Source organism: Elephas maximus, chromosome 22, assembly GCF_024166365.1.
Source record: "Elephas maximus indicus isolate mEleMax1 chromosome 22, mEleMax1 primary haplotype, whole genome shotgun sequence".
Lineage (NCBI taxonomy): Eukaryota > Metazoa > Chordata > Mammalia > Proboscidea > Elephantidae > Elephas > Elephas maximus.
The window spans coordinates 12,913,058-12,940,940 of NC_064840.1; the positions used below are offsets into that span (position 1 = coordinate 12,913,058).

At 45.3% G+C, this 27,883-nt stretch overlaps 1 long non-coding RNA gene across 1 annotated transcript in view; it reads left to right on the plus strand.

The window, feature by feature from the left end:
- Positions 1–25,651, plus strand: part of LOC126065307 (uncharacterized) — a 386,754-nt gene extending 361,103 nt beyond the window's left edge. The window contains exons 9-11 of the long non-coding RNA XR_007514823.1: positions 8,457–8,522; positions 11,340–11,422; positions 25,533–25,651. This is a non-coding gene — a long non-coding RNA (uncharacterized LOC126065307). The remainder of the gene's footprint in view (positions 1–8,456; positions 8,523–11,339; positions 11,423–25,532) is intronic.
- Positions 25,652–27,883: the final 2,232 nt, after the last annotated feature.

A 27,883-nucleotide genomic window follows, 5' to 3' on the forward strand; every position in this document is an offset into this window, starting at 1 on the left:
GGCCTGGGTGCCCTAAGCCACGTTTCCTGGACGCCTTTAGCCTTGAACTCAAGGGAGTCTCTCCAGCTGGACTGTGGGCATGGAGCTGAGCAAACACATACTCATTGATCGGCCCCATGGCCCAGACGCTTCCCCAGAGGCCTGGTCCTGGGGGGACTGGGAGATCCCCTTGGGGTGTTGTCTGCTGTGCCTGCAGAGCAGGTCAGAAGAGGGAGGTGGAGGTCCACACAGCTCAGCCCTGCTCCTGGGGCCTCTGGCCTCTGGAGGGGGGCGGAGCTCAGAGATGGGGAGCAGGCCCTTTATAACTCCTGTTGTACATAGCAGAGCTGGGGGCAGTGGTGGCTCCGTGGTAGACTTCTCACCCTCCATGCAGGAGACCCTGATTGAATTCCCGGCTAATGTACCTCGTGTGCAGCCACCCAGCAGTTCTGTCACTGGAGGCTTGTGTGTTGCTAGGATGCTAAAGAGATTTCAGGGGAGCTTCTAGACTGTGCTGCAGTAGGAAGAAAGTCCTGGCAAGCTACTTCTGAAAAATCAGCCAATGAAAACCCCGTGGAGCACAATGATCCCATCTCATTGTACATGGGGTCCCTGTGAATCAGGGGCCACCTCCACAGCAGTTAACAAGAAATGTGACATAGGTCCTAGTTTATACCCATTTTATAGAGTGGAGAAACCAAGGCTCAGAAAGGTAAAGTCATTTGCCCAAAGCCACTTTTATCTGACTACAAAGACAGGCTCTTAGCAAGTAGGCAAATTGCACGTGCCTGTTTCCTGCCACTGAACAGCTATGATCTTGGGTCGGGGTTTGAACTCTGTGTGCCTTGATTTCCAGGGCTGAAAATGGCTAAAATAACCTCTTAGTGTTGTCAAAAGGATTAAAGCAAGTTAGTAGGAAGGAGCCTTGGTGGTGCAGTGATTAAGCGCTCAGCTGCTAACTTCAAAGGTCGGCAGCTCGAACCTACCAGCTGCTGCGAGGGAGAAAGCTGTGGCAGTCTGCTTCTGTAAGGGTTACAGCCTTGGAAACCCTATGGGGCAGCTTTACTCTGTCCCACAGGGTCACTACGAGTCGATATTGACTTGACGGCAACGGGTTCGTGGATGTCCAAGACTCATTGTAGTATCTGGTTTGCCACAACAGCACAATCGTGGGTTATTTGGACTATGATGATTGTGTATTTTTTTCCTTGGTGTATGGTGGTCATTTGTTTGTTTTTTACTTTGGTAAATATAGATGTAGAGGAGCCCTGGTGATGCAATGGTTAAGCACTCAGTTGCTAAGGAAAAGGTAGGCGCTTGGAACCCACCCAGCAGTTCCATGGGAGAGAGATCTGGCAATCTACTCCATAAACCTTATGGGGCAGTTCTACTCTGTCACATGGGGTGGCCATGAGTTGAAAAGCAACTCGGCAGCACCTAACAACAACAAATATGTACTCAGCAAGTCACTCACCATCTCAACTTTCTTCACGTGTACAATCCGTATACGATCATTAGTTACGTTCATCACGTTGTTCCAACATCACCATTATTATCCGTTTCCAAAATTTTCCATCACCTTTAACAGAAGCTCAGAGCCCCCTGAGCAGTGAGTCCCTCTCTCCCCCTCCCTCCCACTCACCTCTATGACCACTAATAAGCTCTGGTCTCTTTACACTTATCTATCCTAGATTTGATAAAGGACATTTTTTGAAGGCTGGAACAACTACGTGCTTTTTCCCCATTGGGGAACTAGGAATATATATGGTACCCAGCAGCGTGCCCTGCCCCTCCCTGCCTCCATGAGTACAGGATGGAATTGATCTCAGGGGCAAGGTTAGCCAGTCTGGGCTTTAACTTCTAGCAGCCTTCGAGGGCAGTGGGGCAGATGTGGTGCCTTTCAGAGACAAGCAGCATGGTGGCCCCAAGCTGGTAGCCCAGTAGAAGGACACCAGGGAGGAGAGAGAACTGAATGCTTATACAAGAGTTAAACACGGTCTCCTTCGCAGCGGACCACCCAGAAACACACCAGCCTCTCTGAAGGGATCCAAGGTCTTTAGAAGGAATATCCATCTTTCTTCTGAATTCTCAAGGGGCCTCTCCCCAGGCCAACTTCCTGCCTGGGACCTTTCCAAACCATCTCGTCTTAAACCCTGCCTGACCAGCTCTCCTTTTCCAATATCCGTTCCCTCCATGCCCCCCTGCCCTTGGCCCTGCCCCGGATCCTGGCAACATCCTGTTCTTCCCCTGAACCAAACTCCCCCTCCAGCTTCCCAGTGTGATAGTGATCTTAAATAAATGCTTCCTGTCTCTCGACCACCTTATCTCCCATTCCTCCCCAATGGCTGTAGTTCAAGAACCACAGGCAGCTCTGCACTCCCTGCTAATTTTAAACCTGCCCTCTGAGGCTCTCTCTTCTTCCTCCTTAAGGTTTCGGGAAAGGTCAGAGGGTGTCAGAGGTTCCTGCTGACCCTCTGAGTCAGCAGAGGCCAAAGACATCCTCCTTAAGTTCTTAGGGAGGGTGTTTGGGTTAAGGATCTTGGATGAGACCACTCTGCAGTCCCTGCCCCAGCAAGAAGGTGTTCTGCATGGAGTAGGCGCTTAGTACATCTTTCCTGAAGTCATGACTGAGTGTAAGAATAAACAGGGTAGAAATAAACCCAAACAGGAAAAATGTGTGCACGCGCACACACACACACATGCTGAGTTGTCCTGTGTAGCAGGCTGGGGGCATTGGTTGTTCAGTGGTAGAATTCTCACCTTCCAGGCAGGAGACCCAGGCTGGATTCCCGACCAATGGACCTCACTCACAGCCACCACTCATCTGTCCGCGGAGGTTTCCATGTTGCTAGGATGCTAACAGGTTTCAGTGGAGCTTTCAGAGTAGGAAGGACTAGGAAGAAAGGCCCAGTGATCTAAAAATTGGCCAGTGAAAATGCTATGGATCAAAATGGTTCGATCCCCAGCCCTTCACGGGGATGGCGCGGGACCGAGGAGCATCTTGTTCCACTGTGCACAGGGTTGCCATGAGTAAGGGCTGGCTGGACAGCAGCTAGCAAGTCTTCTGTTAACAGAGCCTCATTCTACTCTGGGGAACCAGACCTTGCCCTCTCTCAGTCAATGAGGTTGAGTTCCAGGCAAGTCACGTGACTCATTGGGCCCAGCCAATCAGAATGTTGCTGTCCTTTGGCCAGTGATAGGTTCTGCGATGATCATGGGACCCAAGTCAGACCAGTTGGAACTTAATAGAGACTCAATCCTGAGACTTTTTTTTTTTTTTTTTTAATGAACTCTTGAGAGGGAGGCATACTCTTTCAGATGGTTGTTGCTAAGAAAATGAGAAATCAGTTGAGAGCTAAGAGTGGCCATTTTGACATCACACTCAGCATGGAGCCAATGAAGGGGGAGGCTGAGCTAGGACAGAGAAAGAACAAGGAGTAGACGTGGCTTCATGTGAATCCATGAATCCAGCTCTGTCTGGAACCAATTCTCCTGCAATTTCAGTCACCTGAGCCCATAAAATCCTTTTGTCTTTAGTTTTCTGTGGAGTCCTGGGGCAGTAAAAATTAGTTAACGTCCTTGGCTGCTGACCAAAAAGTTGGAGGCTCGAGTCCACTCAGACACACCTAGGAAGAAATGCCTGGTGATCTCCTTCCAAAAAAATCAGCCATTAAAAACCCTATAGAGTGCAGTTCTACTCTGATACACTTGGGGTTGCCATGAGTTCGAGTCAGCTCAGTGGCAAGTGGTTTGGTTTTGGTTTTAGTTTTCTGTCACTTTAACTGCACACATACATGCACAATGAGGTGGGACAAAAAAAGGAATGACATATAGTGTGAGTGTATTATCTGCAAGATGTCTCCTTAAAATAGGTCTCTGAGCTAAAGATTAATAACCCCATTTTATGGATCAAAATACTGAAGCTCTGAGGTGCAGTCTATTACCTAATATGGCCCTTCTACCAGAGTCTGGAAACCCTGGTGGAGTAGTGGTTAAGTGCTACGGCTGCTAACCAAAGGGTCGGCAGTTCGAATCCACCAGGCACTCCTTGGAAACTCTATGGGGCAGTTCTACTCTGTCCTATAGGGTCGCTGTGAGTCGGAATCGAGCCAGAATCTTTGTAAGTCTCACAAAATACTTGGCTAGGACTATGCAAATGAGGTGCTTTTTACCACCAAGGGGATTGGGTAGCTTGCTGCTAATGCAATTAAGGCGTATGGAACCCTGCAGGAGTGGGACCATGCAAATAAGGTGTATGGAACCTTAACAAGGGGATTGGTCAGTTTTGCCATCCTGCTAGGCTTAAAAGAGAGCCAATCCCAGAGCAGAGGGGGACTTGACTACCACCATGAAAAAAGAGTTGGGAGTGGAGCGTGTCTTTTGGGCCTGAGATCCCTGTGCTGAGAATCTCCTAGATCCAGGAGACACAGAGAGAGCTGTAACACTGGAGATGGTGAGAAGCAGCAGCAGAGAAACGGCGGCAGCAGAACCAGACTGGCAGGAGACAGTGCAGTGGACTTCCTGGCCCATGCAGTGGAGTGAGAAAGCTGAGTGCCTTCAGGCACAAGGCTTGCTGGCAGAGTGAGGTACATTCAGGCACGTAGTGGAGCTAGATTTGCAGATCCACAGAGGGAGAGAGCTGAGCACCGTCAGACGGAGGTTTCCTGGGAGAGTGGGGTGCCTCCAGGCGCTTACTGGTAGAGCTAAAGAGCTTTGTAACACTTGACTGCAGCTTTGCAACACTTGCCTGAGCAGGGCAGGGGCTGAGGGGCAGAGGGCCAGAGAGAAGCCTGCCTGTGGGCATGGCTGATAAGAAGCCGTCCTGGTTGAAGAACTGCATCCTGAATGGTAAACTGTTAAACCCGTTGTATCGAGTCAATTCCGAATCATAGTGACCTTAAAAGACAGAGTAGAACTGCGCGATAGGCTTTCCAAGGAGCGTCTGGTGGATTTGAACTGCCAACTTTTTGGTTAGCAGCTGTACCTTTCCACTGCTATGCCACCAGGGTTTCCAGTAACCTGTTACTTCCCGAATAAGCCCCATAATTGTGAGTATTGTCTGTGAGTTCTATGTGGCCATTGCAATGAATTATCAAATCCAGCAGAGAAGCAGAGCGTGCCAGGGGAGGGATGGCTGGTGTTGGTGTCAGAATCGATAAAAAAGGTTGGAGAGAGAGCATATGTCTGACCTCTGCTTCATAGGAACCTGCTTGGGCTGATACTGATCTTGATTCTCCTTCCCTTTTGTGAAGTTAGAGGAGGTCAGACGGTATCTCCCTCGCCCCATTCTTACAAACTCAGAGAGTTGAGAAGCTTATCCAAGGTCACACAGCTAGAAGCAGCAGAGCCGAGATTTGAACCCAGGGCTACCTAAGCCAATGCCCTTGCTCTCTGCAAAACACCCAGCTGCCACTGAAAGAAGCTCACGTAGGTTTTCTAGTGGTGATTATGGGACGTGACCTTGGCCACCATAATTTACTACAAGGCTCCCTAGGGCTTCTATGAATTGCTCCTCACACACAGGCCTTTCTCTTTTTATCTCCATCCCTTTCTCTGGCTCCCCCATCCAGGCCCTTCTTCCCCTTTTTAATCATTCCATCCTCTTGTGCAATAGTTCTATCCCATCTTACTCTTCCTTCTCCTTCTCAGGTTTGTTTCACTCACCCCCTGCCCCCATTTCTCTGCTCACCTCTTCAGTGTGAACTGTCCCAGGGCTCACCCTTCCATCTCTCCTTGTCTTTTGACGTGTCTGCTCCCTAAGCCCCAGACCCATAAACACTCCCACGTGTCTCCTGCACATCTGCTCCTGCCGTCCCACGGGCACCTCCAGCTTGGAATGTCCAAAATGGAGCTTATCACCTTCCCCAAACCTGCTCATGTACCTCGGTTCTCCATCTCACCCATAGCACGATCGGCCATCCACTCAATCCAACTAGAAAAATCTCGGAGTCCTGTTCAACTTCATCTTGCTCCGCACACCCGTCACCTAATTGATCACAGCGTCCTGTGACTTTTATTTCCCATATGAGCCCCAGGCTCATCCCCGCTCTCCATTTCACGAGCGCCGCGTGAGCGAGTGAATGAATGAGTGGGTGAATGACAAAGTGCGCTCAGGTTTAGGAAATCACTCCTAGGTGACATGTTGTGCACTTTTTCTTTATGTATGTGCAGACTGAGACCCAACCAACAAAGCTCGTGTTGTTGGTGCTTGCGTTGCTGTCTTCTAGTGATACCCGTCAATCACAATTATTACAGGCTCATGGATCTGACACATGGTTAAATATGAGCAAACTCATTCTTGACCAGACCATGTCATATGTGTGTGTATGTGTGTGCAGGTGTGTGTGTTTGACTGCATACACGTGTCTGTGCGCATGTGTGTTTGTGGGTTTCCCTCCCCCCTTATTCCCATCAACACCCATAGGATGGCATTAGTGGCTGTTAAGTCGACTCCGACTCACGACTACCTTATGTATAACAGAAGGAAACACTGCCCGGGCCTGCAACATTCCCACGATCTTTGTTATGCTGGAGCCCATGGTTGAGGCTACAGTGTCAATATATCTCATTGAGAATTTTCTTCGTTTTTTGCCAGCCCTCTACTTTACCAACCATGATGTCCTTTTCTAGTGATTGGTTTTCCATGGTGATGTGTCCAAAGCAAGCAAGGCCAAGTCTCGCCATCCTTGCTTCTAAGCAGCATTCCGGTTGTAAGCCCCCATACACTCGATCTATTTTCCACAAGGTGTTTCTTTCAAGACCCCAAGTTGCTTCTTTAACTAGGTCGTGTGAGTGTCAATTTCACAGTCCAGCATTCATTTGCTGTGAGATCGGTCAGCTTTTTGAAAGTTGAACCTAACATGGGTATTTATCCGAGAGGATTGTTAAGAGGGTTAAATAAGACTATGCCTATGAAGCACTTAGCTTGCACCTGGCACACAGAACCATTGCGTACATGATGGAACATGGAGTCACTGTGAGTTGGAATCCACTCAGTGGCAACTGGGTTGGTTTCGGTTAGTCTTATTATCATTATTACTATTATTGTAAGGAAAAAAAGAGTTTTTATTATTATTATCATGTTCTTTCTGGGCCACGTCCTTACATTTTCGCTTCTTGATAAATTATTATAGACAGCTGTGACAGAGCTGGTCCCTTTTAATCCTTTTAATGAGCAGCACCTCCTTAATTAGCAGCCATTGGGAAAATCAGAGTGCCTGTCCTCTCACTGTTTACATTAACAGCTTTCATTAATCACACATAAGATAATAGACATCACCATGCCACCACACCACGTGTTAAAAAAATACCCAAAGTCATTGTGTCTGAGTAGGTGCCTGTACCCTCGGAGGAAATGTTCAAGATGAAAACTCCTGGAGCATCACTCTTGGGATATTTTCTTTCAGCAGGACAGTGGCTCATGGAAAATGTTTAAGAGATGAGAACTAACTTTGTTCTTCTATTAGGGAACAGTGACTTCACTGATGTTAACACGCTTTATTTCAGCATCAGTAGTATGAGAACTGAGGCTCAGAGAGGTTAAGCTGGTTGCCTGAATTCACAGGGCTGGTTGCTCCCCAGGCAAAGCAGTATGTATAGTGGTGAAGAGTGAGGTTGTTCGGGTCCAAATCCCAGCCCTTTCACTTGGCTAACTCTTTGACTCTAACTAGTTACTGTTGAGTCGATTCTGACTCTTGGCGACGCCGTGTGCGTCAGGAGAGAATTGTGCTCCACAGGGTTTTCAATGGCCGTGGTCTTTCAGGGGTAGATGGCCAGGTCTTTCTTCCGAGGCACCTCTGTGTTGATTTGAACTGCCAAGCTTTCAGTTAGTAGCAGCATGCTTAACCATTTGCACCACCTAGGAACTCCAGACAGCTATTTAACATCTCTGTGCCTCCGTTTTCTTAGTTATAAAGTGGGAATAATAATAGTAGCTGTCAATAGGGTTGCTGTGTTAGTTAAACGAGAGAGTTGATTAGACCAGTGCAGGACTTGTGATAGGCACTCAGTAAATGTTGGCTATTACTGTGCTCCAATTACACAGGCTTTCTTTCTTTTTTAAACCACACCAATCTCGTTCCCACCTCGGGATCTTTGTACTCACCCTGGCATGTTCTTTCCCTAGTTCTTCATATGACAGGCTCTTCCTCATCCCCTTGAGCTGAGCGTTTCTCTGATCACTCTATTGGATGTCTTCCTAACACTCAAACAGTCACACTGTGCTCTTTTGTTTTCCATGGCATATTAATTACTAGGAGTCCCTGGGAGGTGCAGACAGTGAAGCACTTGGCTGCTCACCAAAAGGTTGGTGGCTCAAGTGCACCCACAGCGCACCTCGGAAGAAAGGCCTGGTGATTTACTTCTGCAAGATCACAGCTGTTGAAAACCCCACGGAGCTCAGTTCTACTCTGACCCATGTAGGGTCATCATGAGTTGGAATCTACTCAATGGCAACTTTTTTTTTTTTTTTTTTACAGATTCGTGGTGAGGATTAGAGAAGATAATGCAATGAAATCCTTGAAACAGTACTTGACACTTACTTGGTGAGTACTTAATCACAGGCACCTACGAGGATGGTGAGGGCGATAGTTAAGATCAAGGTATTGAGAGTTACGTTTTATTTCTGACTGAGACCCCAAACGGCAGTATGGTTTTGGCTTAAAATTAGGGCTCTACCAATTTGAGCTCTGGGACCAAGAACTAGTCTGTAACCTTTCTGTATGTCAGTTCCTTATCTGTAAAATGGGAATAATAAGAGCACTTACAGAGTTGGGTGTGAGAATGCAATAAAGTAACACAAGTAAAGTGCTTAAAACAGAGTCAGCCACACAGGAAGCACTGTATACACACTAGTTACGACACTGTTCTGAAAATTAAAACAGTTGTGGATATTTTCACAAGTTTTTTTTTTTTTTTTTTTTGAACAGTGGTATAGTATTCTAGGGGCAGTGGTGGCCCAGCGGTAGAGTTCTTGCCTTCTATGTGGGAGACCTAGGTTTGATTCCAGGCCAGTCTAGCTCAGGATCAGCAACCACCCATCTGGCAGTGGAGGCGTCTGTGTTTCCGTGGAGCTTCCAGACTGAGATAGAACAGGAAGAAAGGCCTGGCAATCTATTTCCCAAAAATCATTCAATGACAACTCTGTGGATCACAACGGTCCAATCCTGAGTCAGCAGCCGACTCGACAGCCACTGAGCGGTATCCTGAAGTAAACCCAACCCATTGCATTCTGAAGTAGAGGTCAGCAAATTATGACCTACTGGCCAAACCCGGCTCCCTCTATGTTTTTGCAAATATAGTTTTATTGAAACATAGCCACACCTACTCATTTACATATTGTCTCTGGCTCCTTTCACACTACAATGGTGAAGCTGAGTAGCTGCAACAGAAACTGTGAAATAAGAATTGATGCATCTGAGTTGCAGTGTTGGTAAAGGATAGTGAATATGCCATGGATTTCCAGAAGAACGAACAAATGTGTTTTGAAAGAAATACAGCCAGAATGCTCCTTAGAAGCAAGGATGACGAGGCTTCGTCTCATGAACTTTGGACATGTTATCAGGAGGGACCAGTCCCTGGGGAAGGACATTATGCTTGCTAAAGTAGAGGGTTAGTGAAAAAGAGGAAGACCCTCAACGATATAGATTGACATGGTGGCTGCAAAAATGGGCTCAAACAAGCAACGATTGTGAGGATGGCATAGGACCTGGCAGTGTTTTGTTTGGTTGTATACAGCGTCACTGTGGGTAGGAGTAGGAATTGACTGTACGGCACCTAACAACAAGCCCTTGAAAAAAATCTTGCTGACCCTGTTCTAAACAATGAAAGTACCTATTGATAGACATTCAGACTGAGTCCAAATATTTTGCCATTACCTGTGTCTATGTGTATTTTTGTACTCAGGCTGATATATCTGTAGGATAAATTCTTAGATGCTTGATTGCTGAGGAAACCCTGGTGGCACAGTGGTTAAGTGCTACGGCTGGTAACCAAAGGGTCAGCAGTTCAAATCTGCCGGGAGCTCCTTGAAAACTCTATGGGGCAGTTCTACTGTGTCCTATAGGGTCGCTATGAGTTGGAATAGACTGGATGGCACTGGTCTGGTCTGGTTTGGTTCAATTGCTGAGGCAGCTAAATAAAGCAAGTGAGAGATTTCTGAGAGCAAGAGGTGGGAGCTATTTAAAGTGTTGGGCTTCTTCACAGAAAAGGTACCTGATCTTTGTCATTGGAAAGGACAGCTAGCTGCCAGTCAGCCTAAAGTCACTTAGAACTTTTTACTAATTCTGAGCTTTTTACATTCTTTGCTCAAAGCTGCAATCGATAAAACACAAAATAAGAGCAACACAGAATCCCTCAATTCCACATTTACACCAAAATTTTATGCAACGATGCAGCAACAGACATTTTTCACTTGTCTACATTGGGCCCGGTGCTGTAATAGGCAACAGGGATATAAAAATCTCACAGAATTTCATTTTTAATGCCATGGACCTTAAACGTGTTTGAGTAATAAAACAACAAACTCATGAAAGCTAAGGAGCCCCTAGCCCCCAAATTACATACTGTTGTTGTCGTTAGCTGCCACCGAGTCAGCCCCTGACCCATAGCGGCCCCATGTACAAGGGAATGAAGCACCGCTGGATCCTGCACCAGCCCCATAATTAGGTGCCGACTGGACCGTTGAGATCTACAGGGTTTTCAATGGCTGATTTTTGGAAGTACACTGTCAGGCCTTTTTTTCCTAGTCCATTTCAGTCTGGAAGCTCGGCTGAAACCTGTTCGGCGTCACAGAAGCTTCCACTGACAGGTGGCCGTGCATGAGGTGCACCGGCTGGAAATGGAAGCTGGGTCTCCTGCAGGGAAGGAGAATTGTACCACTGAGCAACCACTACTCCAGACAAATCGCATATACACACGCAATTTGGCATAGTTCCAGAGGATTGATAGTTCCTCTGAAGCCCTTCTACTGACTCACTATAAACCCTGAGGTTAAGAATCCCTTACCTAAAGGGAACGACTGGGCTGGTAAGAACCACAGGGTAAAAAGTGTCGGAAATGGCATATCTGAGGTGCATACAAACTAGGGTGCCTGTACAAAGGGTGGGATAGTCAACATTGCTTGGTGGGCATGCATGGAATTGGGAAGGCCAAGGAAGCCTTCTCATAGAGATGTGTAGGAGTTCTCTGGGTGTCTATAGAGAGACAATTCCAGCAAAGGAAATGTCAACTGGGGTGAAAGGAACTCTGAGAAGGCTCTACTGCTGATGCCTCAAAGTCTTGACTATATCTGGTTTGTCAGCTGGAATCTGGAAAACAATGGCAGATGTCTGACCCTCGGTACTCTTTCCCATCTCTCCAAGCACCCATTGCCACATCGAGTGAAGACCAGATGACACTCCTTCCTTTTTAGAGTTGTTGGGAATTCAGAGATAAAAGGATCCATGTAAGTAAAATATCATCATGAATACTAAAAAGGTCCAATGCTCTGGTGTCAAGTTTCATGACAAGGTTTTTTTTCCAGAGTCTGCTTGGCCGGAGTGGCCGCAGCAAATTGGATGTCTTTTCCCTTTTGTCCTTTTCTTGAGAGTCGGTAATTGGATAAGAAGGTGGCTAAGAAGGCTTCTGGATCATTCCACCCCTAGTGGAATATGTGTGCCTGCTTGTGTGTGTGTGTGCGTGTGTGTGTGCGTGTGTGCGTGCGTGTGTGCGTGTGTGCGTGCACATGCATGCATGCACATTGGACACTTTTTCTGAAAACTACAGTACTCTGGGTCATTGAATGGATGAACATGGCAAGCATGAGCTAATGCGTTGGAAAGTACAGAACGCATTCTAAATGTGTGACTCATGAATACTGGTAAAGAGTTTGGGCTGATTGTTGTTAGTTGCTCCAACTCCTGGCGACCCCATGTATAATAGAACAAAATGCTGCCCGGTCTTCTGTCATCTTCCCGACTGTTGGCATGTTTCAGTCCATTGTTGCAGCCACTGTGTATTCTGAGTGCCTTCCAACCTAGGCGGTTCATCTTCCAGCACTGCAACGGACAAGGTTCTGTTCTGATCCATAGGGTTTTCATTGCTAATTTTCAGAAGGAAGTACAGAGCCAGGACTTTCTTCCTGGTCTGTCTCAGTCTGGAAGCTCTGTTGAAACCTGGCCATCATGGGTGACCTTGCTAGTATTTGAAATAGCTTCCAGTATCACAACAATATGCAAGCCACCACAGTAGGACAAACTGACAGACAGGTGGTACCTGGGATCAAATCCTACCTGTCAATGCCTATCACTGAGTCTTAGTGTTCTTATCTGGTAAATGGGGCTGTGGCACAGTGGTTAAGAGTTCAGTTGCTAACTAAAAGGTCAGCAGTTTGAATCTACCAGCTGCTCCTTGGAAACCCTATGGGGCAGTTCTACTCTGTCCTACAGGGTCACTATGGGTTGGAATCAACTCAACGGCAATTTTTTTTTTTTTTTATAGAGCCTCACTTTACAGAATAAGATCATGTATGTAAAACCCTCTGCACAAACCCTGGCACACTGGACGCATGCATGCAAAATGGGCAGTGTTAGTATTATTAGTCGTAAAATCGATATCAACGTTGCTGTCTTTCAGCCAGGAGCTCTGACGTGATGAGGGTGGGGTGACATGATCTCAAACATCTAGATGACACATTGGTGGTGCATTCTAACTCTGGTTGTTTGACATTCCGGAGACCACAGAAGCAGATGACAGATTGCCCTCTTCCCTCTCCTCCAGAGGTTGGTGGGCAGGTTGACAGAGCCTAAATGTCATGCATGTTTGCCCCTGAAGGCACAACCACACTTGTTTCCCCAAAGTCATTTGCAAATGATTCCCATGGATGGTAGGATGAGGTGGCTGTCCCAGGTTGGTGTCAAATGCACCCATAGTCTAGAGGCCACTGAAGGCCTATGACTAAAACGGGATAGCTGGGAAGTATTAACTTTGGAGTCACAGAATTATGGGTTCAAATCTCAGCAGTGCTCCTCGGGGGCTGAGAGGCTCTGAGCAAACCATTTCACCTCTTTGAGTCTCACCTTCCTCATCTATAAAATAGAGCCAATTACACTTCCCCCAAGGTTATTTTGAAGATTAACCAAAACAGTATACAGTGCCCTTGGCATAGGGCTTGGCACAGAGCAAGAGCTCAACAATGTTTGTCATTTTTTAAAAAAGAATTTATTTACTTTCGTTGTTGTTGAGAATACACACAGCAGAACATAACACCAATTCAAGTTTCTACTTGTGCTATTTAGTGACATTGATTCTTCGAGTTGTGTGACCATTCTCACCCTCCTTTTCCGAATTGTTCCTCCCCCATTAACACAAACTCATTGCCCCCTAGACTTCCTATCTACTCTTTTGAGTTCCTGTTGTCAGTTTGATCCCATATAGATAGTTCTTTAAAAGAGCATGATGGTCAAGGCAGACATTCTTTATTAATTAAGTTAAACTACTCTTTGATTTAAAGAATAGGTCAGGGGATCTTTTTGGCTTAAGGTTTAATGATTATCTCAGGGTGAAAGTTTCAGGCATTCATGGCCTCCTCAATGGCTCTAGAAAGTCTGGATTCCATGAGAATTTGAAATTGTCTTTTGCATTTTCCCCCTTTTGATTAGGATTTTCTATAAAATCTTTGATCAAAATGCTCACTAATGGTAGCCAGGCACCATTCAATTCTCTGGCCTCACAGCAAAGGAAGCACTTGTTCATGGAGGCAACAAGTCACGTATTCCATTTCCTCCTCCTATCTCTGACTCTCCTTCTTCCTCTGTTGCTCCAGACAAATAGAGATCAATTACCATACCTGTGTTCACCATATTTATTGCTTTCATTATCCAGAATAAAATACAGTATATTGGTTCAGATGACTTATATGGTAGGATAATTGAGTGGTAATGAACTGACAGGTCCCACAGCACTTGTTGCTGGAGAGTAAGGGTTCAAAGCCTGACTCCTCCTCTTACTCCCTGACTTCAGGTATTTGAGCCTCAGTTATGACCTCTATAAAAGAGGGAAGATAAAAATGTTCTTTCCTTATGCAACAGAGTCACTCTGAGGACTCTGAAAGAGCCTATGTGCTTATTCATTCAGTCAACAATTATTTATGAAGCTTAGCTCATTGCACCACCAGCTGCTAATGGAAGGGTTGGCAGATCGAAGCCACCCAGCAGCTCTGCGGGAGGAAGACCTGGTGATCTGCTCCTGCAAAGATTACAGCCTGGAAAAAACTATGGGGCAGTTCTACTCTGTTACATGAGGTCACTATGAGTTGGAATTGACAACAACAACTATGTTTCAGGCCTTCCGGAAGGCACTGGAGATACGACAACGAATGAGATAAAATTTGCTCTTGCTGTCAGGGAGCTTATAGTTTAGAAGGAGCGTGTCTTAGGAGTTATCAAGAAATCTATACATGTAACAGCTTCTTACCGTCATTCCTCACTATTATGTTGTTCCCTCTTCTAGATGGATACCCATTGGTAGAATAAATTTTAGTTAGCTTACTTGAATTTGGCTTGACTTTGGGAAGTCCTTGTTTCCCATTGGATGTATGTGCATAGTAGGCTAATGCTCTGCCCTGCAGTTCCCCACCCTCCTTGCCTGTCCTTCTCCCAGCCAATGGTCAGCATTCATGGTGCCGGATGCACTGTACAAATGCTGGAAGAGAGCTTTGGAATATCAAAAGCCAGAGCCTTTGCATTTGTAGGAATCTGGGTTTTGGGGTTCCAAAAATCTAAGCCTCGAAATGCTCTAGAGAAACCCTTTTGTCATAAACAGAAGTTTTGGAAGAATGCATGATGTGGAAAGAGCTGACTTGCCTTGTCTCAAAGGAGATGGTCTCTGGGCTGGGACCATGTGAAGGAGAGTAGAAGGGGAAGCAAGAGACATAGAGACTAGCTTGTGTCCCTGACGAGGGGCCCTAGGCTTCTCTGTCCTTGCTGGGTGAAAACACAACCCCTAGAAGGATCTAGAGAACTGTGAGGAGAGAGGGCCTGTGCCTCTCCCTCCAGGGCCAGAACTAGGGTGAGGCAAGTGAGGTACCTCAGGTGAAAGATGGAAGGAGGCACTCACTCTCAGGTGCTGATACCGTACTTGCAAGACGCCAGGAATGCCTGCCTCCTTCAACTTCATACCCTAGGTCCCTCACTCTGAGGAAGGTATCTGAGAGCGAGTGTCTCCTTCAGTTTTGCACCTTAGATGTCTTGCTTGTCTTAAGCTAGTCCCAGCCTCTCCCTTCCTCAGGGGAGCCCAGTAGGTGCAAGCTTCTCAGAGTTCCCCTGAACAGGCATAGGGAGGGAGCAGAAGAGAAGAGAAGAGAAGGCTAGTGGGCTGTGTTGGCTGGTGGGTCAGAGATAACAAACTCATGACGTCAGGCCTTGGAAACAGCTGCATCCTTTCCATGGACTCGAGCATGGAATGGAAGTAACTAAGGGAGACTGTAGGGCCTAGATAAGCCCTGATCATGGGATAATGCAGAACTGATCCTTATGGATTGATCCAGAAGACTTGATAGGCATTGAGAATGGTCGACTGGCAGTGGTGGAGGAGCCAATGGGTCTCCACTACCAGGTCTTGGCCCAGAAAGCTTCTAGAACTTTGATGCAACCCTGGAGAAGTATAGGGTGAGAAGGCTCCAAATAGACTAAGAAAACTGTGAATTGACTATGATTGCCCTCAGTGTTAACAGAGAGGAAGCCTTTGTGACCCAGTAGAACTGAAGCTCTAAATAGAAATCAAGTTCTGCCATAGACAAAATTCAAGCCACAACATATGTCAATAAATGTCTTCCACGGAGGGGAGAATAAAGCAAGCCATTGGGTGAGAGAGAGAATAAGAGAGAAACTTCTTTGGTTCTTGAAGATCTTCATTTCCAGGTTCTATTTCCCCTCAAACTTGTCTACCTTTTTTGTTCTTACATTCTGTGAGAGTCCTTATTTCCTTTCACTAACTCGGTCCATGTTTTCTTGAACACATTTGCTCTGTTCTTGAGCACGCTGATTTTATCTGTTACTGCAAAAGTCCTGCTTATTTTTTTCTTTCTCCTGTGTTGTACTCATCATTAATTTATTCAGCAGCCAGCACAACCAAGCACCCCCTCTGGGGAATACCTCAGGACCACAGTCAGCGAGATTTGGTTGCTGCCTTTAGGGACTGAGCATTGTGGCCTTCTGTGAATTGCAGGCCAAGAATTTTGGGCAATAATTCATTTCTATGGCTTAGGTGGGGGCATTGGTGGTTCAGTGGTAGAATTCCCGCCTTGCATGTGGGAGACCCACATTCTGTTCCTCCTGGCCAAGGCACCTCCACATTGCAGCCACCACTTGTCTGTCAGTGGAGGCTTGCATGTTGCTATCATGCTGAACATGTTTCAGTGGAGCTTCCAGACTAAAATGGACTAGGAAGGAGAGCCTGGTGATCTACTTCTGAAAACCCTATGGATCACAAGGGTCCTATCCACAGTCAATCATGGGGATGGCAGAGGACAGGGCAGCATTTTGTACTATGGTGCATGGGGTGGTCATGGTTAGGGTCCAACTAAATGACAGCTAACAACAACATCAACAAATGGCTTAGGCACGTACGGTCTGTGGCCACTTCGTCTGCTAAGTTGGTAAGGGTCACTACAGACAGAATGTGCTCCTGACTAAGGGACTCCGTCATACAACAAAAGGCCAGCCAGGTTTATGGCTTGATCATTGAATGAGGACCACATACTCACAGAGTTTGAAAAGAAGAGATTTCACAAGGGGAGAGTTCAATTTGCTATGTCCTGCTGCTCATATTAAATTGATGAGTCTTGCTCTGCTTAACCTTTACCCCTACATACATTATTACTTATATATTAGGAGACCATTCCAGAAACAGAATTACAGATCTCAAACGGACAACAGACACATGATGAAATATTCAACTTCCCCACTAATAAAATAAATACAGCGTAACAATGACTTATCATGTTTCACCTAGCAAATTAGCAATTTTTGTTACTTTGTTTTTAATGAATCATAATAGCCAGTTTGGGGCCAGGGTTTGGGAAAATGGACCACAAGATAAGATGTGATGGAAGCTTATTTTTATCTACCAAAAGAATCAAGCACTTGCAAAAGCTCTCATGCAGCAAGTTCCCTGCAAGGAATTTATCTTGGGGCAATCACAGGAGAATGAAACAGTGTAGCTACAAAGATGTTCATTGCAACCATATTGGCAACAGTAAAAATGGGAAAAAGCCAAATGTCCTACGATGAGGAATTACCGAATAAATGATGATGTCTCCATAAAATGAACTGTTTGACCATTATAAAATTTAAAAAATTTATATTTTACTGTGCTTTAGGTGAAGGCTTACCGAGCAAAACAGTTTCTCATTCAACAGTTTGTACACAGTGTGTTCCAAGACATTGGTCGCCGTCCCCTCAATGTGTTAGCGCTCCCCTCATTTCTTCCCTGGGTTCCCCTTTACCTTTTGTCCATCAACCATTATAAATTAATGCTATAAAAGGCCATTTAATGAGATAGAAAGATGCTCATGATGTTATTTTTGAGTGGGAAAACGAAGTCATAATGTACTATAAAGGATATGATCCAATTTTCTGGAAAAAAAAATAAAGGCATAGCAAGAACAGTCAAAGAATGGACATTAAAATAGATACAATGGTTATTTCTAGGTGGTAGGTATGAGATTAGTTTCCATTTTGTGCTTTTTTACTTGATCTAATGTACGATACTTTAGCACTTGGCCTGATATGTCACTAAGAAGATAATTATTCTTGATACTATTATTCTCCCCATCAGTCGAAGGGTTTGTTTGTTGTTAGACGTAAACACGATCATAAAGCGCTTGGTATACAGTAGGTTTTCAATGGATGATGTTTTTGTATTTATTCTTTTTATGGGGGGAGGTTGCATATGACAGGGGTCCCACCACTCTGTCAATTTGTCATTCTGTGGTGCCTTGCACGTTGCTACCTGTGGAAGCTATGCCAGTGATATTTCAAATACCAGCAGGGTCACTCCTGGTGGACAGGTTACCGCATAGCTTCCAAACTAAGATGGAATAGGAAAATAGGCCTGGCGATCTACTTATGAAAATCAGCCAGTGAAAACCCTATGGATCACAACAGAATACTGTCTAATACAGTACTGGAAGATGGGCACCACGGTAGGAAGGAACTCAAACTACACAGTGGCGCAACAACGGACTTGAGCATACCAACAATCATGAAGGTAGCGCAGGATTGGGCGACATTTCTATCTATTGGAGCCAATTCAACAGCAACAAACCAAAAACACCAAACCCACTGCCGTTGAGTCGATTCTGACTCATAGCGGCCCTATAAGACAGAGTAGAACTGCCCCGTGGAGTTTCCAAGGAGCGCCTGGCAGATTCGAACTGCTGACCTTTTGGTTAGCAGCTGTAGCACTTAACCACTGTGCCACCAGGGTTTCCCAACAGCAACTATAACAACAGTACATAGCAGGGGTTAAGAATGTGGATTCTTCAGATAGATTCAAATCCTGTTACTTGGCCATCTGCAAGCTGATTATGTCTTCTGAGTCTCAGTTTCTTCATTTCTAACATGGAGATTCTAATAGCTGTATCCTAAGATTATTGTGAGCATGGAAGATCAGGTATATAAACCAGATAGCCCATGAGGGGAGCTTAAGTATTATTCTATGTTTTCTACTGTATTGAGTGAAAGCAATATATATTAGGTTTATAATAAGAATAATGTGCAATTTTAAACAAGAAGCATAAAGACCTTAAGGCATTTATTTTCCCTTCACCTTCATGCTGCTTCTCAGTCCAGTGGAAATGCATTTGGCATAGTGCTAGGCTATCAGCAGTTTCAATGAAGAAAAAGGGTATAGAAAGAGATTTTAAAAGCCAGAAGTTGGCAGTGAGAGAGAGAGAAATAAAGGAAAGAAGATATTGTGAGCTGAAAGGAATCTAGCTTGGAGGTTCCTTGTCAGCAAAACTAACACCTAGGGCAGGAAAAGTGTTGGAGGCGTGAGTCTTAAGTTTACTGGGATCATTTGTTTTTGATATCACCCAAATCCACTGTGAATCTCAACAAGAAAGCCAGCTTAATTAGCAGGCTGCATTCATTTGAATTGGTAAAGCAGCTGACTGTAAGCCAAATTGACAAGTAGACACAGTTGTAGATATATTGTTAAAACGGGCATCACATATTATCGACGCAAGCGTGTGTGTAAACAGTCTCCAACCCATCATCCTTCCTTGCCTGAGTCACTGGAAAGGCCCCTAAGTGGTCTCAATACTTCTGTCCTTGACCCTCTATAATCTGTACTAAATACAGAGAAATTCTGTTAAAAAAAAAAAAAAAAGTCGGATCATGTCATTACCCTGCTCAAGATGCTCTATTGACTTCCATTTTCCTCAAACTAAAGGCAAAGTCATAGCAATATCCTAATCTTTTGGAGGGTGTGATCACTCCTCGGAGAAGGACATCACACTTGGTAAAGCAGAAGGTCACTGAAGAAGAGGAAGACCCTCAGTGAGATGGGTTGACACGGTGGCTGAAATAACGGGCTCAAGCATAACAACAATCGCGAGGACGGTAGAGGAGCAGGCGGTGTTTTGCTCTGTAGTACCTAGGGTCACAAGAGTCGGAACTGACTCTACGGCACTTAAAAGCAACGCTCTTCTCACCCGGCCAACAAAGCTACCGTTTGATGAGTGCTGCCATGTGACAAACCCTCTATGTGTGCTGCAGTCACCAGCGAGTGCTCATAATCACTGAGAAGGTGTATACCACCATCACCCCCATTTTACAGATGAGCAAACTGACTCTAGATCAGCCAAGTCACTTGCTCAAAGCTAAGAAGTGGAAGAGGCAGGACTCAAACCTGCAATTGACTGCAAAATATGAGCTGTGATCAATTCATCAATGGGTTCCTTTCCAAACTAGGTCTTCAAGCTTATAAAACCTCCAGCATTTATGAGTTATATGCCCAGGGCATCTGATTTAGTAGGTCTGAATGGAGTACAGATTCTAGCTTTTTATAAAGCTCTATAGTATGGAATATGACACGCAGCCACATTGGGGGAACACTATGTGTATTATTTATTTTTATCTCCACAACAGCCATGTCGGACTTATGCTATCATCCACTTCCTACAGATGAGGAAACTGAGGCTCAGATGATCACTGTGCTGGCCATCTTCCGTTCCTCCCTCCAACCTCCCCATTCTGATCCATTCTTTACCCTTTTCCACTCTGCTATGGGTCTCAAGAGGCTAGCCTGTATGAACTGCATCAATGGACTCCCCTGCCCACTCACTTTGGCTTGGCTTTGACCAATGAGAGACACTTGCAGGACATCAGAGGGTAAGAAGAGAAAGATGTCAGGGTGTTACTTCACCCTGGTCCCTGCTGGTCTTGCTGCGGTTCTGGAATCAGCTGTGTTCCTCCACAGCTCCTATTGAGGGGCCTCTCCTCCAAAACTCCAGCTTCTGTCAGGGGAGCCCTGGTGGTGCAATGGTTAAATGCTTGGCTGCTAACCACAGCATTGGTGGTTCAAACCCACCCATTGGCTCCTCAGGAGAAAGACTTGGTGATCTGCTCTTTTATGGATTACAGCCTAGGAAACCCTACAGGGCAGTCCTACTCTGTCACATGGGGCTGCTACAAGTCAAAAATTGACTTGACGGCACGTAACAACAGTAACAATGACCTTCAGGCGTAGAGGTGATAATGGCTCCCCAGTGTTGCCAGCCCTTGAGTGCTTCACCATCTTTTATGGGTTTCCCTAACCATTTCTACAAGGAACCCTAGTGGTACAGTAGTCAACCACTTACTGCTAACCGAAAGGTTGGTGGTTTGAACCCACCCAGCGGCTCCATGAGAGAAGGACCTGGTGATTAGCACCTGTAAAGATTACAGCCAAAAAAAACCCTATGGAGCAGTTGTACTCTGTCACATGGGGTCTCTCTGAGTCGGAATTGACTGGATGGCAGCCAACAATAACAACCATGTCCACACCTCTGGCGTCCATGCACTAACCTTTTGAGCTAAATCTTCTGAGTGGTCCATCTGTTTCCTGCTGGGCCTCTGACTGCTATCGTCACCCAGCCAGTAAGGGAGAATGCTGGAACAGCACCCTGGTCTGTCAGTCAAACTCAAAACACCCCTCTTCACCTACTAGATGATCTCTAAGGGAAATTCCAGTTCCAGGAGTTTGTATGTCTTGCAGTCTACTCCCTCCAGACTTCAGTGCTCCAGATTCATGGTGGTCCTCAGCATCATTTTACTTGTAGTCTGCTGTAGGGGTGGAAGCAGGGGTTGCTTCTAATTTCTCAGGCTGATGGGAAAACTTGGGGCGTGCGAGTTAGAAGGGAATTCCTGGAACATGTCCCCAAGTCTCAGAGAAGTCCAAGGACTTGCCTGATCCAGGCCTTGAACCCAGGAGTCCCTCCTCCCGGGTGTAGCTTCTGCACTATCCCTCATGCCTGGGGAGGTGGTGAAGGCAGAGACCCCGGGCAGCTGAGTATGACCCAGACAAGCCCAGGAGAGCTGCCGGAGGAGGACAGACTTCCCAAAATGAAGGCATTTATTATTTAAACATTGATTGCTCTGTTAAAATCATACAGATGGAAAAGGCTTTCCATTTGTTAAAGTCATCTTTTAATGGCAGATCAAAGTCCGCTGACATTTCGCTGGACCGTGAGTTCTTGTGGATGCCAACGAGGTCTGAATCTAGCCTGCCAGAGCACAGTTGGGAAGAACCAATTCAGGACAATGCTGAGCCTTACTTTTCTCATCTTGCAAATGGATATAAAAAGCCTCACAAGGTCTCTGTATCAGTGAGTATCCAGCCAGGAAAACAGAAACAACGCTTGATCTTCCACATGGAGAGAATTTAATATAGAGAATGGATTACCCAGTGATGGAAGGGTGTAGATGCCAAACAGTCAGTGGTGAGGCGACCCAGTCATTAGTAACAGCAGTGAGATGCTACTGTCCTAGGCTGGAGGAACAAGAGGAACCAGGGCTGATTCACCGGAATTAAATCCATGCCCCAGGCTTCTCCTTCAAGAGCTGAAACCTAGGGAGTCAAGGTATGTCACGAGGACAGCCCAGATTCAAGGAAAGGAGAAACAGACCCCATCTCTTGGAGCGTGGAGTGACAGGATTGATGGTGGCTGTCTTAGTTATCTAGTGCTTCTGTAATAGAAATACCACAAGTGGATGGCCCTACTAAATAGAAATTTATTCTCTCAAAGTTAAAAGTCCAAATTCAGGGCACCAGCTCTAGGGGGAGGCTTTCTCTGTTGGCTCTGGGGGAAGTTTTGTCATCAATCTTCCCCTGGGTCTAGGAGGCTCTCAGTGCAGTCCAAAGGATGCACTCTGCTCCTGGCTCTTCTTTCTTGGTGGTAGAAGGTCTCTCTCCTCTCTGCTTGCTTCTCTCTCCTTTTATAATATCTCATCATATCATCCCAAAAGTCTTAAATCAACTCCAAGCCCAAAATATCTTCTTCTATATCATCCTTTGAGACCAAACCAGATCTGCTTCCCATACTCCTTGTCTCTTCAGCTTCTGCTCCCTGGGTCTTTGGCTTCTCGGCCCCTCAGCCACTCAGGCCTCTCAGGCTGGCCAGGCCTCTGCCCTGCTTGGGCAAGTGTTACAAAGCTCTTTAGCTCTACTGATACATGTCCAGAGGTGCTCCACTTCACCAGGAAACCTCCTGCCTAAAGGCACCCAACTGTCTAACTCTGTGTGTCAGCTCCTGCACCATCTTGCACTGGTCTCCTGGTTCTGCTGCTTTAATTTCTCTGCTGCTGCTTCTTGCTACGTGTACTGTCTCTAGTGTTACAGCTCTCCTCACTTCCTTCTGAGCCCTCACCAGAATTGTCTTTGATGTCCATAATTCCACCAACAGTCTCTTCAAGGCAACCTAGGCTTTTACTATTCAACAACCTTTTTAGGCACCTTAAAACTCTTCTGGCTTCTACCCATTACCCAATTCCAAAACTGCTTCCCCATTTTAGGTATCTGTTAGAACAGCACCCTACTCTTGGTACCAAATGTCTTAGGCTGGGCTCTCTAGAGAAGCAAAACCAGTGAAGCATTATATATATATATATATATGTATGTATGTACATATGTATATGTATGTATATATATATCTGGAGAGAGAGATTTACCTCAAGGAAATAGCTTATGCTGTTGTAGAGGCTGGCAAGGCCCAAAGTCCATGGGTTAGGCATCAGCTGGAGACTTCTCCTGACTCACATGGCTGCAGAAGCTGACGAACCCAGAATTGGCAGGTCAGATGGCAAGCCACTGGCTCACAGGGCTGTGGAAGCTGGTGAATCTGAAAGCTGGCAGCTCAGATGACAGGGTGCTGGCTCACACGGCTGCAGAGCTGGTGAATCCCAAAGTCAAGAGATCAGGCAACAGGCTGCTGGCTCAAGTCTCAAGGACCGGAGGCTAGATGATGACAAGCCAGAAATAGGATCCAGAGCAAGCCAGTGAGCTCTGCCAGAGCATCCATATACATCTTAGGCGCAGGTCACACCCTCAGGGAAACTCCCCTTACAAGTGATTGGCTGATCACGACATGGAGGTGATTGTATCACAAAATGGATGATAATTACATAACATTGAGAATCATGACCTAGGCAAGTTGACACATAACATTCACTATCACAGTGACCATCCTTGGAAACTCTCTGTCACCGTATGCATTTAGGATAACCACATTGTCTAGATGAATTGATGCTTTTCACCCTCTTTATGTCTGGGAGTCCCTGGGTGGTGCAAACAGTTAAAATGCTTGGCTGCTAACCGAATGGCTGGAGCTTCATGTTTATCAGAGGCACCTCAGAAGAAAGGCCTGGTGATCTATGTCTGAAAAATCAGCCATTGAAAGCCCTATGGAGCAAGTTCTACTCTGACACACACCTGGGGTCGCCACAAATCAGAGTTGAGTCAACACCAAGTGATATACTGGCTTCTTTATCCCTAATAACCCTCCTTGGTTTGAATTCTGCTTTGTCTGATATTAATATAGCCATCCTAGCTTTTTGATGATTATTACTTGCATAGTAAAGTGTATCTTTTCCACTCTTTTACTTTTAACCTGCCTGTATCTTTATATTTAAGGTATATGTCTTGTAAACACAATACAAATAGGCCTTGATTTTTTTTTTCCAGTTGGACAATCTCTGTCTTGTAATTGAAGAGTTTAGTCCATTTATATTCAGTGTAGTTATTAATATGGCTGGGTTTAAGTCTATCATCCTACCCAGCAAGACTACTGCTCTTTGTTTTGGCTCTACTTCCCTATGCTGTGGGTGGAAAGCTGGCTGTGAATGTGGAGCTGGTCTGTGTGTTCCCTTCTCTCAAACACCACAGCCCTGCACTGTCTGCTGTCCAACGTCTGAAAACAGTTGCTTCACATATTTGTTTATGAGGGAGGGTGAGTTACTTCACTGCTGCTAGAACCAAAAGCCTCACAGTGTCTTGAGAATGTAACGATAAAATGCTTGTGAAGTCTTAAGTATACAGGAAGTGGTTAATAAATAAAAACCCTGTTGCCGTAGAGTTGATTCTGACTCACAGTGACCCTACAGGACAGAGTAGAATTACCCCACAGGGTTTCCAAGGCTGTAATCTTTACAGAAGCAGATTTCCACATCTTTCTCCCAAGGAGCAGCTGGTGAGTTCGAACTGCAGAACTTTTGGTTAGCAGCCAAGCACTGTAACCACTGAACACCCGTGGCTCCTGGTTAAAAAATAGTAGCTGATATTATTTTAATATTTTATTACTCATCTGACTCCCTTACTCGAATGTAGATTCTTCAAGTTAAAGACTACGCCTTAATGACATCTACATCCCCAGTGCCTAGCATAAAGCCTGACACGTGTTAAATGACAACAAATGTTTTTTGACCTCAAGTAACTTGAATTGGGAAATGGGCTGATGAAACACCTCTTTAAATATAAAGATAGAATTCAGGAAGCATAATCGTCAGCCAGTTCTTGCTACTCCTTTTGTACTCATTTTGGTGTTAAATCCAAACCAAGTATCTCAGTAATCCAGGGATCTTTGGTTTACTTATTCCCCCATTTGGACTGCATTCAGTAATACTTATAGGGCTTCTCCTCTGCGTCAAGCCCTTTGTCAGAGGCGAGGCAGAGGGATGAAACAACCTATAAATTGTGATCTCAACAACTGTATTCAAGATGGTATAAATATACATATAATATTCTAACAAAAAAGTCAGTTTTGGTAAGTCTCTTGAGTGATAGATCTCAAGAAGTCCAGAAACTGGGAAATAATATATATTTGTGAGTGTGAATGGATGGATGATGGGTTGGGGATAAGTCTGGGGTCAGTTGCTGATCAGAACAGATCGTGTTTGGCATTGATTTTCATACTAAGGTGTTTGGACTTTTAGGGGGGTGTCAATGGGGAGATTTGGAACCAAGAATTTTTGTGCAGCAGAGTGATTGACTTTGATATTCCCATATTTATTCTTTTTTACCTGCATGTACTACCCCAGAAGTGTAGAGGGGAGAATGAGAGACAGAGGAAAAGCAGCCAGAAGAGGAGAGAGGAAAGTTTATGTTGCATCCATGTCTACTGAAGAGCCAACTTGGATCCGACACAGGCATCCAGGTATCTGACTCACTATTTTGGTGACTCCAGGGTACGCTCATCTCTTTTGCTCTTGGGCACCTATCTCAAAACACAAGCATGAAATTCAGTAGGGCAGGTTGAGTACTTTGGAGTCATTAGAAGCCACTGCCTGGTTTCTGATCCTGCCCTTTACAGAGTTCCTGGGTGGCGCAAATGGTTAAGAGCTTAGCTACTGACCAAAAGGTTGGCAGTTTCAACCCACCCTGAGGTATCTCAGAAGAAAAGCCTGGCCATCTGCTTCTGAAAAATCAGCCATTGAAAACCCTATGGAGCGTAGTTCTACTCTGACACAGCTGAGGTTGCCATGAGATGGAATGGACTCAACGGCAACTGGTTTGGTCTATTTTAGTTTTATAGGTGCTTTATATGGTCGTGTTTGCCCTCCCAGTGCATAGGATCCACACCTGGCCCTCTCTCTCAGTTCCCAAGGTCTTGTTGTTGTTGTTGTCATTAGGTGCTGTAGAGTCAGTTTTACCTCATAGCGACTCTATGTACAAGAGAATGAAACACTGCCTGGTCCTGTGCCATCCTCACAATTGTTGGTATGTTTGAGCCCATTGTTGCAGCCAGTGTGTTGATCCATCTCCTCAAGGGTCTTCCTCTTTGTCACTGACCCTCTACTTTACCAAGCATGATGTCTTTCTCCGAGGTCTTAGTTCTGAACAACTTTCTTTGACTCTCCTTGAATGCCAAGCCTTGATTTGCTTTTATTCTCTAAGACTTCTGATTTGCTATTTGTTTTCTCGTTTTGATCTCACCTTGAGAGAGCTCTTTTGGGGTTCCTTATCTCATACCTTCCCATGCCTCATTTCTTCCTTCCTTTCACTAGATCTCCATACAGAATCCTTCCTTTTGGTACAGCTATGACCTAGGTATTCTAGTCTCAGAATAGGACCTTGGAGAACAGATGGTCTACCCCTCTCTGTCCCCTCCCCAGTTTATCCCAGCTCTGTAAGCAGGACTCAGTTTACTCTCTTCAGAGAGGCAAGAGAGCACGGGTTTTGGAGTGAGGCGTGGATTCAAATCTTGTCTTTGAAATTTTTGTAGATGACTGATCTTGTCTGGAATACTTCACTTCTTTTAACCTCAGTTTTTGCGTTTGAAAGACAGGCAAAATCAACTCTTGTGGGGATTAGATTGTAAACATAAAGCGCCTAACTCATAGCCAAGCCAATGTTGTTGTTCTTTAAAAACTCCTCCTTCCTTTTGCTCCTTGGGTATGAAATTAACACCTTTAGCTGCATCTCTCCCTCAGTTAGGTTATGGTGGGTTTTAGGTTATGCAGAGTTCTAATCAATGCCCAAGAAACCTAGAGATGGTATTTATGTTCGGTCCATTCGTTCTCCGAATGAATGGCTTATTATTTAACTGTTCTCACTGAAGGTTTTTAATACCTTGCTCCCTCCATTTAGGCCTCTGTTTCCAGCTGGTAGAAGTCAAAATGAACCACAAAAACAATGGAATCCTTTTCCAGGATTGCTCAATGATATCTGACTATGCCCAAGGCCCCAGGCAGTGTTACTGACGCAGCAGCAGACCCGCAACATATGGGGGTGGGGGGGGTGGGGGGGCGGGAGGCAATGGTTTATAAGAACTCTTGGGATCTTTCTAGCTTCTTTCCTAAAATGGTTCCCTAAATCCACTCTCCCCTAGACGGACTGTCAGCATTTCCAAAACGATCTACAAATTACTTGTCGGGTAGAGAGTTAACATTCATTAGGAATCTACTGTGTACCCAACGCTGGTCTAAGTTCCTTAGGTAGATCTCTTTGATTCTTTGCTCTAGTCCTCTGAGGTGTCTCTTAGTACCATTTTGCAGATGCGGAAACTGAGGCTCAGACAACATAAGTTATTTGCCACAAATCAATGGCTGGTATATGGTAGAGGCAGAATTCAAACCCAGTTCTGTCTCCTTTCACCAGTCTCTGCTGCTTCCTTTCAAAGACCTTCAACTTCCAAAGTCTCCATTGTATTGGAAACTAGTCTAACGCACTGTAATAGTTTTATTTTAGTTTATTTTTTATGCTGTTACTTTTAAAGCCTCCTCCCTTCCTCCCACCCCCATGTTCATTCTTTTATAGAACATTCAATCCATGCAGCCTCTGAAAGGAAAAATGAACCTGAAAGCTCCAGTGAAATGAAAATGCTGAGGCTTCTTCAGAACTTAAGGAGCATTAGAGGCAATTACGTTTGTGCAAATATAGACAGGCTTGT